The following is a 13,984-nucleotide window of genomic DNA, read 5'->3' as shown; positions in this document are numbered from 1 at the left end:
ATGTTAATTAAGAGCATGACATAGATTTGTCAGGATTTTCTGAACCAAGCGTTATCCCATTATCAGAAGCTAATGCAGAAGATAGGAGACTATTTTCACGTTCAGCTTGCATATTTAATTGACTGGTCTTTTTCTAAAATAACCAGTAAAATCTTGTTTCTCAGTGAACCTACGCTTTAAAAATATCTCTAAAAGCTCGATTTTTTTAACAAGCCAATCATAATTACATACAGTGAAAAATGTGCTATGTGCTTCCACAGAAACACAAAAATTCTTTCTGTGGTTTGATGAAAGGGAAATAATACAGTGAGGTAACACGTGTAAACATGTTGTTTGACACATGCTTTTTATTTAAGTTAGACTTTAAAAGTTTCCACGAGCTCAGAACTGTTATTTAGTGAGTTGGTAGAAGGAGGGGGAGTGAAGACCACCTATGTGGCTTTAATCTCTTTGGTAAAACAGGTGCGGACAGAAAATGGTTTGAACCGTTCCTGCGTTCTTTTTGATCCATGTCAAATGGCTTTTTCAGGTTTAAATGATATGTGAAAGGGTTTGCTCCCGTTTTCCTTTGATAAGAGCAGTCTCATGGTTCAGGGTTGGCTTTCCCGGCCTTCCAGTGAGAGGAGACTTTAAAGCTAACTTTTACCTTAATAACCTAATACACAAAGATTATATGTGGTTAACACAATTACTGTCTTATGGTAATTTGAGACACAGCCACGTTGAAAACAGTCTTGTGTCACGACAGTAAATATAAAGCTATATTTACTGACCCATTTATTAGGCACACCTGCTCCGTTGCTTATTTCCACAAATAACTAATCAGCCAATCACATGGCAGCAGCTCATCTAGATGTGGTGAGGAAGACTACAGAAATGTGTCTGAAAGGAGAGAATATCAGAGGTGTGACCAAGTCACTGCTTTGCAAGTCACAAGTAAGTCACAAGTCTATCCAGTCAAGTCTCAAGTCAAGTCCAAGTCAAAAACAACTAAGTCCAAGTTGAGTCTAAAGTCAATGATATGGAAGCCCAAGTCAAGTCTAAGTCTTTAACTTTGATTTTTCATGTCATAATCAAGTCATCTGTCCAACTTCAATTTAATGACAATGATAAAAAATAAATTCCAGAATTAAAGCTTCTTAAAGCTTCATTTATTTGCTAAAACGAGCAGAAAGTGCAACTGAAAATGATTATAAACAAAATGGTGCTGTATTTAGCAGAACATCAAACCCAGAACGAAGAATGATTTATGATTTTTGTCCATGTCGTGCCACTTTGCGCTAAAATATCAAATATGCTCAAGTCATCATCAAGTCAACAGATGCAAGTCGATTCAAGTCGCAAGTCATTGGCGTTCAAGTCTGAGTCAAGTCGTAAGTCTTTATAGATTTTTTCGAGTCAAGTCAGAAGTCATTAAAATAATGACTCAAGTCTGGCTCGAGTCCAAGTCATGTGACTCGAGTCCACACCTCTGGAGAATATCACTGAGAGGAAATGGGTTAAATTGTCTTGCTGATATCAGAGGTCAGAGAAGAGTGGGTGAACTGGTTAGAGATGATAGAAAGGCAACTGTAGTTCAAATGACCACACGTTACAGCAGAGGCCTCCAGAATCCCACTCTGATCCACATCAGGTGTGGGTGATGTCAACTAAGAACAGGAAACTGACACTAGATTTCACACTGGATCACCAGAACTGGAAAAAACTAGTCCTTGTCTGATGAATCTGGATTCCCTCACTCACTCACTGGGGAGGTGGTCCACATGTCACATGTTATGTTGTTTATTTGTATAACTTAATTTAATGTTTTTTTTAATTCCCTCAGGGGTCAATAAATTATTTTAGATTGTGAACTGAATTGAATTTTATTGAGTTACTGACTCAACTGTTTATAATAAATAAATAAAAAAGATTTATCCGGCTTTAAAGAAGACTTATTTCCATATTTCACAAGTGAAGACTTTCTTTGCGTTCAGTTTCTTAAGCTGTGATGAAATGTCAAAGTTGGGTTGAACTCCTGAAATCCTGCACCAAACCTTCATTTCAAGCCTGACTTTAGCGTTATATTTGATACTGTTTTTCTAATAAATCTGCTCTGGTCTCTAGAATAAATTAGCACCATTAGAGTGATTTTCAATAGAAAACCAAAAACACTGGCGCCCCTGTTTTAGGGGGGTAAACATTTGACACAGGAGTAGAGGCTGGAAAACAACAAGATCTTGCTCATTAATATTCTTGAGATGCAAACATCCAGCTTCTGATTGGCTAACAGCAACTTAGTTTGCTCTTCTTTCTTGGGTATAAAAATGCAATGTTGATGTGTTTTCTTCTTAAATAACACAAACTCGAATATTTGGTGCCATGTTGTGGAGCTGCTATTGCTAACGGTTAGCTTCTAGCTGAGATGTACTCTGCTTTCTCCTTTCTGCAAAATCAATACAGTCTTTTTCAGTTGCAACCCAAGGTGGGTGAGTCCATGAGTACACATTTTCCCTGTGATGTAGAAGAGACTGGCTTTCTCTCACCTGATCATTTCCGTCTAGTTTCTTTCAGCAGCTTTTGCAGGCGATAAGAGTTGAAAAACATTTTCAGCATGCATGTGCATCTTAGATTGGCGTGTTTCAAAAAAAGGTATTACACGATGAGGCACTTAACTTCGCAGTTCTCATTAGTCTTTGAACAAAGTTGGACAAAATCACAGATTATTCTAACCCAAAGCCCCTATCCTTCACACAACCACACGTTAACATAACCAGATCAGCCCTTTAGTAGGGACAGTTGAGTCATTTTTGACAATATTTCTAATTTTTTAAATTGACCATAATTAAATGTCAACCACTTACAACTATAAAAGTATCAACCCGTTTATATAATACCAGAGACAAATCCTTTGTGTGCATAAAATGTCCTTTCTCAACATTAGTCATGACCTCAATTTAAAAAGATCTGCAGAGACAGACAGAGAGGAGCAGTCACTGAGATATGGATGATTTCTAGAGGAAAGCTAAACAAATAGGGAGGGGCTCTCACATTGAATGGGGGTGTTGGGAGCCCAGCAGGAGGCCACTGACCCCCTCAGGAGAGGTTTCCAAGCATGGCACACCCCAGGGCACGACAGGCGGACGGAGCTCCATGGGGTGAACATGATGCTAACATTAGTCGGCATTAGTTTCTCCACTCATCACCACTTCTTGGTAGAAATGCCGGACCTTTGGGTGGGGTGGGAGTGTTTTCTGGGTGACAGTGGGTGGGCAGTGTGGTGCTAACTTGTTCCAGCGGTAATCCCAAATGGCACAGGGAAAGCCCCAGGTAATGATTTGGGCGAGCAGAGGCGACTCTGTGTCATAGCAAGCCAGGGTCAGTGTGTCAGCTGGGTGTTTCCCCAAATCAGCCTTGCACTCCAGCAGGACAGCCCTCAAACCAAGCCAAGTGCTGAAGATGACATATGCTGAAGGCAGAGACCGGCACTGGGGGGGCTTCACACACACAGACATCCTGGATGTAAACATGCTCTTGTGTTCGTGAAGGTGTTTGGGCTGTCTGTCATGCCGTGTTTGGGGGTACACAGCGCACACATAACTGGAACAGTGTGTGATGTTGGGGTCTTATTGATGTTGATGCAGTCCAGACGTCTTTATTTAAAACCAATGTGGTTAAAGTAACCTCTTAAGCCGCCCTTTCCACGCTTCTGTGGTCTGAGCCCGTGTGAAGAGGTGTGCTAATTGCCCTGCCATGTCTGCGCACAGGACGAGCGCTCCCTGAAACCTGGCAGTTTGATCACAGCTGATTAGAGGCGCACCCACAGCCTGCAGGGTGAACTGGGAGACGGCGGATTAGAGCTGAGAACAGAGCATTAGTTCTCGGCTCAGAAGAAACAAAGTTCAGTATCTTTGAAGACAGCTGGGGAGTCTGAGCCACGCATGGAGCTACAATATGTGTCCTGAACTCATGAAACATGGTGAGGAAAAGGTTGACGAAAGCAGCGCATCCCTCCTCCGCTGCTGCCGCTGCAGATCGAGCTGCCTCAGGCATGTTGTGGCTGGGTGCTGCCGTCCAAGCCTACATGTCAGTGTGACACAGGCTCTCTGACCTCTCTAGTGCTAGGGGCCCTCCAGCTCTGAGGAGGGGAGGGGGGCCCACTCCATCACATCCCTTCCAATTACTGACATCCTGCCGCCTTTGAACACACAGGAATCATAGTGAAGAATAGCAGAGGTCAGACTGCAGATGGAGAGGGTTGGAAACGGCAGGGTCTAAGTAAGAAGGAAAGAAAGAGAAAAAAGCAGGGGAGGGGTGGAGAGGAGAGGAGAGGAAAAACTATTTGTGTCACTGATGCCTCATGCCTCTGTAGTTGTCCCCCCTCCCACCAAGCTTCCATCCTTTGCAGGACTGAATGCTAATCAGGAGCAACTGTTTCAACAACAAAGAAGGACGAGCTGTGAGAGTTTTAAAAAATCAGTTATTAGTCGATTAAATCTGTGAAAACACAGTATACACATCTCCCGAATAAGAGCAGTCAGGGCCGATCTAAGCGTCTTCATCAGCCATGTTGGAAAGTTTCAGTACAGCAAACTTAGCAATGCCATTTTAATCTATTCAGCAACAATTCTGCATGTTCCAGTTGATTCGTTTTTGTTAGTTAGACTGTCACGCCCTTTTCTGCAGGAAAGACGTGCACAGAGGAAACTTAGTCGTGACACTGACGAGAGGCCCACAAGCAGAGACTGGTTTAAGAACACATGGTGTGTGTGTCATAGCTGAACTAACTGTTGAACAAATGACTATTCACAGAGAGGTAGCACAGTCCAAGAGCAGAGTGGTTGGGTTGGGCCCGTTGCATGTTTGTGCATGCAGGTCGACCTCTAACAAATGGCAAACTGGCTGGTGTGCATGGCAAGGGCCCATTGCCCTTAAACCCAAATTAGCCTTTCCAAATCCATATCCCCTTGGCGCAATGAAAGAAAAAAATCCCAGATATAAGCCTACACACCCACATACGTGCACACTCACAAGAAAACCACCACTGACCTCATACTCCCAAGCTGTGGTGAGCAGCGCAGCCCAAAGATCCCTCCAAGGCCTCCCTTTGAGATGGCATACGAGTGTCCATATCAGGGGTCAAGATGGGGTCACAACAGTCCACTATTAGACTCCAGCAATCTCTGCAATTCAAGCATAGAAAATTTGCATCACATTTGCGGTACTACAATTAAATCAGACGAGTCTTGATGTGTTCACTGTAATGTAGAAAGCATTAAAAATAGTTCTCTCTCTTTTTTTTTTTTGGCCTGAGCGAAGAAATTTTGTTCACTCTCAATCCCACTGAAACACATGGTGTGTGTGTGTGTGTGTGTGTGTGTGTGTGTGTGTGTGTGTGTGTGTGTGTGTGTGTGTGTGTGTGTGTGTGTGTGTGTGTGTGTGTGTGTGTGTGTGTGTGTGTGTGTGATGTTAAAGAGAGAGAAAGCCTGTGTGTGTTTGCGAAAGAGTTTAAAGGGTGTTGAAAACTATTAGCCAGCTGTGGAGAGGCACTATGAGCAGAATGAGTGATGAATTATTGAAGTGGCTCTTTAGTGTGAATGAAGTGTTGAAAATGTCCATTGCCACTGAACACTCTGACAATCCTACACAAGACTTTCAGTGCTGTGTGTTAAAATGCTCGTATTGGGTTGGACAAGCACAGTCCCACACCTAATCTTCAAGAACTCTAACAGACGTGTTGGTGGCTACCGTTTCCTTGTTTTATTAATCTGCCGCTCCCCCTCCTGCTGCCAACACACTTCACGTCTCCTTGTTGCTATTTTTATGTTTTTTCCTCTCTTTGCTGTACACTTTTCTGTCTTTTTCTCTCGACTCCACATGTTCTCCTCCAACAAGCGCCCTCAGAATTTTCTCTTGTTGCTGCACATCCAGTGATCACTCACTGTGATTCTACTCTTTCAAGTCTTCCCTGTTTCAAAGAGCCATTGCCGTCGGGGGCAGAGCGAACAGGAATCTGAACCAATGCTTTTCGACAGCTGGGCCGCTGCTGCATGTTACACCCCAACAGCAGTCGCAGAGGAGGAGGAGGAGGAGGAGAAGGGGGAGGAGGATAGATGGGGGCTCTGAAACACAGATCACACATAAAAGTCACCTCACTCCAGCCGGGAGAAATCACGAGTCCTGACGGAGAGGCAACAGCCGGCCACAGGCATTTGGTGGGTTGCTAGGGAAACCATGAAGCTCTGCATGGTTGACAGGATGAATGGCTGGCTGGTGGGTTGACTCACACTAAAAATAGAGCTAGACATACATGAACTAGCATTAATAATTCAAATATTGTGATCATAATAAATTAAGTTCATAAGTAATATTTATTTTTTTATTGGTGAATAAGAAAACATGAGTTTGCCTGATTGTTCACTTTTAAAGGTTCAGGACGAGATTATGTAATCTCAGAACCCCTTTATTTAAGCTCAGCTTTATAAAGTGGGGATCAATCTCATCCACTCCAGACACTGATATGTAGAGCAAGCATTTATGGTATGGCCCTGGATTGGTTTCCTCTGTTGTAACATTTCCTGTTTTGAATGAAAATTTAAAGTCACCTTTTATTAATCTTATGCCTGGTGTTCCACAGGGGTGTGTTTTTGGTCCAAATTTTTACTTGATTTTTTTAGGATACTTTCTTGGAATGTGGAGTCTAATCACGCCCATCTATTTCTGGTTCATGGGTCTCCTTCTGTGAAACAATATGAATGAGAGTCGATGGAGAGCTAAATTTTCTGATCCAGTTTGCGTTCCATGGATTTTGTCATGTTGGGTTGAAGTCTTTTGACCCACGACATGCAGAATCACACACAGGCAGAAGGTAAGTAAAATTATTTATTTAAGTTGGATGAGTGATGCAGATGTAGAATGGGATTCGGGAGGTTCTGATGAAGTTCTGAAGTAGAAAACCAGAGTGAGTAGTTGCAGGACAACGGGCACAAAAGGTAATGAGATTTTGTCTTACGGTTTCCAGGTAGTTAGGGAGAGTTTGAGAGGAGGGCACGTCAAGGCTGGCTGAGTTGGTCGGGCGAGAGGCAGAGGAAATGGCTGGGAGCTGAACACCGGAGTCCAGGTTGTACTGATGGCAGGTGGGGGGTTGGAGAGCAGGCGGTCAGGGGCGAGCGACGGGCTGGTGAGCAGGATGATCCGGTGAGTCTTTTGCTTGATGGTGGAAGTTGGCAGATGAATGGAAGGTACCTGAGGAGGTTGGAGGTAACAGGGCAGATTAACACAATCGAAGCGAGGTAAACAGGAGATAACACAAGACAGGCAAGGTTCTGGCGAGAATACTACCCAATACTGAGTAATCATCCGGCGCTGATGTGTTGTCCCGACACTCCTTAAATCCCCTGACCACTGATGAGGAGATCAACAGCAGCTGCTCTCCGGACACACCCACCTGCACACAAGAAACTCAACACAAACAGGTGTTAGCTCAGCACAGACCATGACAGACAAACTATGGTGTCCGTGAATTTTAAAGGGATATTTTTCAATTTTTTCTTAATTTTAAATCATTTTCTTGTGCCAGTATGTGCTAAAATGACCCTTTACAGGGTTAAAGAAAGACCACCCAGCCCCTATCGCCCACTGTGGCCAGAATATTCCACTTGCAAATTCAGCCTGGCAGGTCGCTCTGTTGAGACTTAGGAAAAGTTGCGCTGAAATATCTGGTGCTGCAGTCTGGTTCCAGCTGATTTGTTTAATATAATAATGAATCCCTCCTGTAGACACTAAGCAAGGCTGGGGAGACATTTGACCTGTTAGATTAAGGCCCTGTCCACACGTAGCCGGGGATCTGCCAAAACGTAGATATTTTTATACATTTTGGCCTGTCATCCACACGAAAACGGAGTTTTTTCACACGAAAACGGATCTTTTTAAAAACTCCAGCCAAAGTGAAGATCTGCGTTTTCTCCGTTTTGGGTGTCTGCGTGTGGATGGACAAAACCGGAGTTTTAAGGTCCGCAGCGTCACTTTCCATGACAAAAAAATGCTGACATCACGTGTGCGACCTGTGTTTACACTAGCCGGCATCATGGAAGCCCTCAGAGCTGCGCTCTGTCACTACCCGATCCATCAATTGTCCAAGCGCTTGTTGCTTGTTTGTTTTTGCAAGTGGAATTACTGCTCCTTGCGGAAGACCACAGACGAAGGACGAGGTTAAGAACGGGGGAAGTACTGCCGCCTACAGGTCTGGCATGTCCTTAACAACATATTTATCCCGGTACGTGTGGACAGAGTTTTTTTTTTAAACGAGGTGGTGTGGATGCAAGTTTTTGGAGGGGCGGATATTCGTTTTTAAAAAATCCCGGCTACGTGTGGACTAGGCCTAAGGCGCTAAAACTATAGCAAGGAGATTGGTTTTGGTTGTGGTTCTACAAACAGACACTAGGGGTGCTAAAAGCAAGCCAAAACTGCCTAGTTCCCTTTTAAAGATACTTTTTGATGCAACATAAGTCGTCCCGATCCATACAGTGACAAATGTCCGAGTGGCGGAGCACCTAACGAAATAATTCATAAGCCTGATTTGTTGGTGCTCCCTGGCCACTTTGCCCTACACATGGTGCATAATGCTAACCAATTAAACATTCTCCCTCTCCTGATAATAACATTTTACTTTCCTTGAAATTGAATGTGCTACAACTAGTTTACCCATTTAATTACAGATTCACTAAGGAAAATACAATAAAGTTTATCTCTCACCAAATAGAATATTTACTAAGAAATCACAATGTAACCATAGAAACATTACTTGGGGCGCGTGTTTGTGTGTGTGTGTGTGTGTGTGTGTGTGTGTGTGTGTGTGTGTGTGTGTGTGTGTGTGTGTGTGTGTGTGTGTGTGTGTGTGTGTGTGTGTGTGTGTGTGTGTTCTGTCTTCTCGATCCCCAGTATCCTCTTTTATAAGACAGACCATCGCGTCATTACAGAGTGATAAATCCGAATTTGTGAGTCTCGTAAATGCGGCAAGGAGCAAAGGCGAAAGGTGATAACACTCGATTCTGGTGCGCTTAAACTCGTAGTAATGTTGCCGCATGAGCCCCTCGCCTCTGATGGCTAAACGCGTGTCAGCTCCGCTAATCCCTTTGGAGCGACTATTTGTTTGATACTGATCAGTTCAGTTACGTTCAGTTAAACTACGTTTTCAATTCAGTAGATATCTGCGGCCTTTAGCTTATATTGAGGTGCGCTCTATAGTCCGGAAATTACGGTATGTAGGTTTTTCTTAGTTGTAGAAATTGGTAAAATGAGCATTATATCACCCAGTGCTGAGATGAGCATTCATGTTTTGGTTTATTTCACATTGGTTATATTTATTATGGTAAAACTGAAATGAAACCTCTCCTGACATATGTAGATCGTCCAAATGCAGCTACTGAGCTTTAACAGAGTCTTCCAAAGATCTTCCCATCGTCCATCTTTGTTGGGCTTTTTTATTGCTTTCCCGTTTGATACAGAGTTCAGTTTGAGGTTCTGGTCCAGACTTTTAAGGCTCCGCATGATGATTCCTGATGATTGAAGACCTAAAACTAAATGTGACATAGTCTTAGCCTGAGCTGCATGGGTCCACACATACAGTCAGAAGCATCTTCTCTGTATGAAGGTGTTTCTGTGCTTGTGGTTGATAAGAAAGTTCCCTTCCTCTCCTTGACCTGTTTCTGAACCTGTCAAAGTTTTACTGCTTTACTAACAGGACAGGAGATGACAACTTCTCCCGAATGTGTTCAATCGACATTAACGCTGCAGCTCCAGACTCAGACTCCTATTCTAAACTCTTCTTCTTGCCAGAACTTCTTCTTCTTTATTCCATCCAGGGCCTTCAGAACTGTGTGGTGCATTTTCAATGATTTAGCTCCCTCAGTATGTGGTGAGAGATGTTGTTTGGAATGAGACAGCCTGCCCACAGATAGGGGGTGTTGGATGGAGCAGAGGGGAGGCTAACTTAGCTTATCTAAAGTATTTGGAGGGGAGGACACAGACGCCTTCTCCTTCCATTATATCATTGGGTAAACAGGAGGCTGTGCCACAGGTTGACAGGCTGTATTTTTTAAATCGACAGTAAACAAGACTGTTGATTATTGCATGCTTACATCATAGCGAGAAATCAATCAGATTAATTGGTCTGCTTTTGTCAAATCTACTAAATTAAGACCTGTATGAGACCATTATATTGAAAAGTGCAAATGAAGCTGTCAGCTGTAAAGAGCCAGAGCTTGTTGGTGTGATTTATTGTGCTTACTAAACATGTTTTACCGCTCTTGACCACACTGGAGCTGATGGAAAAGAAGAAAAAAAAAGATGGTGGAACTGGTGCAGCTCATCTCCAGAGTGGTTGCTTTTATGATTGTCATCATAATCATGCAGGATCAGCAAAGAGTAATGGCAAACTCTAACAGAAGACTTCTGTCCGCTGTGCTGAGATGGGACCGTTGCATGTATTTGACACAAACGACCTGCTTTGCATAGAGTTTTTATTTCCAACAAAGTGAGCTTAGTTTAAATTTGACCACGGTGTTTTTAAATCATGTCAGCCGTTTTAGCATTTGTGGCGAGCACAGCGACGCACAATAACAAGTAGTCTATTCAAATTAAATCAGTAATGGCATTGTCCATATTTCAGGCAGGTCATGCGTTTTTATTTATCCAAAGAATGAAGACAGGTCGGTTCCTCTGACAATTATCTCTTTTCATTTAAAGCATGAATGTGCATGTCAGGTCTTCGTTCAGCCTCTTTCTTTCTTTTCTGAGGTCCCCTCTTCCTGGTTGCCCCCACCATCACTGGGCGACAGTAGAGGTCGTTAGTGGAAGAGGGATGATGCCAAACTTGACTGGAGTCGAGCCTTATCTCTATTCTTTACACTCTCGCTTTTGTTTCAAGGGCTTTGTTTACACACGCCCCATTAATCACGTTCTGCCTTCCCACAATCCCGCAGCATTTAAAGTGGGTGCTCGTCTTCAAGACAATGTGCAGCACAGGTGCCAGTGTAAATCTCTCTTCTCCTCTTAAAGAAGGAAATGAAGACTCCTTGAACTCTGGTCACCTTCTCCTCTCTGTTCTCTCCTTTTTCACTCTTACTTTGGCCTCAATCATTATCTCGATGTCACTCCAACACCACCTCGGACACTCCTGGTATCCAACCATGCGGGCTCTACACACGTAGTCACAGGCTTGCCCACACCAGTGTCAGGTAATTCCATCTGAGAAGCTGACTGACACCACCCTCTTGTCTTGACATGCAAAGATGAGCATATGCCGACTGGATTCTGTTGAGCAAGCATTAATCACTCCACAGGAAGCCACAGGCAGAACGAAATACGGAGGACACAGGAGAAGACACCCACCAATGGCTCCAAGGACTGTTGGGTCACCTCTGGAAAGTGGTGCAAACCCCAAACAGTGTGCAGACAACTGAAGATCAGCATCTGTTATTCAGCATTCCCCTTTTAGGTGTGAAAATCCTGCACTGTTGCATCCCTTTAATGACTGTTGCACTCACAATATCAATGAGTTTTCGAAAATAAGTGAAAAACAGCAGATGTGTTTTACTAATGAGAAAACAACATGAGAAAAATTGGTGGATTACTCTTTCTTGCATGCCTCTGTACTTACATTTGAATGTTGGTCCTGGAGGGAGTATGTGCAAGACATGCGCTCACTAGGAGGGCTTTAATGCATGGCCCTGTTTAATTGCATAGTCAATGCATTCATCATTCAGAATGCAGGGCCTGGCTAAAATGAATTGAATTATCTAGCGGGGAGAACAAAGAGATGTACATTGAGTTTGTGCGTAATTTATTGTTGCAGAGCGAAGTGAGCGGGGAGTAAAAGAGGCTGAGAAAATTAGAGGCTAACAAGGAAGACTTGAAGGAGGACAGGAGGGAGAGGGGAAAAGAGGAGAAGGAAAGAATCATCAGAAAAAGATGAGGGGGGAGAGGTAAGATAGAGAGAGCTGGGGGAGGTTGGAAATTGAAAGAAATGAGAAGGGGAGAGAAGATAGGGTAGGCCAAGTGGAGTGGAGGGAGGAAAGAGAGGAAGACGTGGAGGATGAGGAAGGAGGGGAGATAATGGTGAAGCCTGGAGGAGGAAGAGGCGCTTGTATGCAGAGCCAGAGATAGACCAGAGACGGGCCTGACACCTTCCTCCAGATTCCTGAGGGGATAAAACACAAGCAGTGTGTGTGCATGTGTGTGTCCATTTCCACATGCCTGCACAAGTATGGAATGCGACAACAGAGGTCTCTGCTGCAGTTCTCCGTGTTAACGCTGAATGAAACAAACACCTGGATGCACACACACCTTCAAAACCACCTAAATTACATCATTCATGCTTCCTCTCAGTCATCACACACACAGGTACAAAATTACTTTGCCAAGTCTCCTTCTCCCTCCCCCTTCTCCCCCCTTTCTCTCTCTGCTGACTCTCAAGTAATTGCAGTAAGTATTGAAGGAGAAGGCACCGGCGGGGGTGGTGGGGGTTGCCGGGGGAAAATCTATTCCCCAATATTATCTAACTGCTGCTTTCCTCCAAAGGACTCACATTCCTGGTACTCACAAGTGTCCCATTGATTCCCCACCAACATCATCAGAAAATCTATGAGCAGAAAGGGCAGGCCTGCGAACTACAAAGCAGATAAGCACACATCATGTTCTGTATGTGGTCACCGTGGAAGGTTCCTCACACTTTAACCTTCTTTTGTTTTGGGTTTTGCTCACCCCGCTACCTACTCTCGCCGTTAAAAATTCAGACAGGAGCGTGGAAGCAAAGGGGGGAACAAACATGAGCAGAGAAGAGGAGATGGGGAAAGAGGTGTATGGATTATTTTGCACAGGTTGTGACAATTCCTGACAGTGCATTATACAGCAGGGAGCTCAGCGATGCACATCCACTTTCTGCTTCTGGGGAAATGCTCACTTCTAGATACCTAACTGGTGACAGTATCGAAGACTTCAGCTCTGAGAATTGTCTTTGCTACGTGTGAGTTGAAACCAGTCCACAAAAATGATCAGGTAGGTGGGGAGGGACAAGATGGTCTTCAAATGTCAACGTTGCCTTAAAGTAACAATAGATCGTTTTTAAAACATTTAGCTAAAGGTTTAACATTGTGATTGTTGGGTTAGAAACTAGACCGGTTTCATATTTAACACTGGTCTGCAGACAAAAAAATGCACTAGATAGTTTTGCGGAGCAGTAGGTGTCCTAGGGGGTGCCTACAACCTGCTCTTAACCTGCTTTACACCTGTTAGCTATGCGATTAGCGTTTTCTGACCATCAATAAAATGCACAAAAAGAAGAAAATGAAGAAGTTTGCTTTTTCTGTCAGCATCATGGCAGAGTCTAGAAGTAAAAGTAAGAGAGTTGTGTCTTTGGAGGTGAAGCAAATCACTTAAACCAGAGTGAACATCGCCACGGCCTGCAGTTTTAGGGAGCTAAAGGAGACTACATAATCACAGACTGGGTGACCTGACTTTGTTGCTACTGGACTTGTAAATAATAATATTTTTTTTGTCCAAGAGTGTGGAACTTTTAACTTTGTGGTTTATTTATTATCAGTTGACTCGTGTTAGTGCTAGCTTGTTTTTAGCGCTAGCTACATCAGGCTGCAGCAGGGTTGTATATGACTACTGTAATTCCACTTTCAACTAGTAGGGCAGAGGAGCAGGAAACTGCACATTGTTACTTTACAGTTTAATCAACTTTCACATTTTGCCTGAATGGTGTGTGTTCTGGTGAGATACACAAGCAAGCATTGATTTTACTCAGTAGAATACAGACACAGTTGGATGGATCCATGATGATCAAGCAGATGGAGATCATGGCAAACGGGTCTGTGTTCAAACTGCAGACTGTAACAGTTCCTCCCACTCCAAACGCTTGTCAGTAATTTAAAAATACACCGTGGAAAGATACACATTGTACTGTATGGTTAAGCTCCACAGCTGAGGATGAGACAACCTT

The sequence above is a fragment of the Nothobranchius furzeri genome, chromosome 17 (assembly GCF_043380555.1).
Source record: "Nothobranchius furzeri strain GRZ-AD chromosome 17, NfurGRZ-RIMD1, whole genome shotgun sequence".
NCBI lineage: Eukaryota > Metazoa > Chordata > Actinopteri > Cyprinodontiformes > Nothobranchiidae > Nothobranchius > Nothobranchius furzeri.
Note: the sequence above shows the minus strand (reverse complement) of the source record.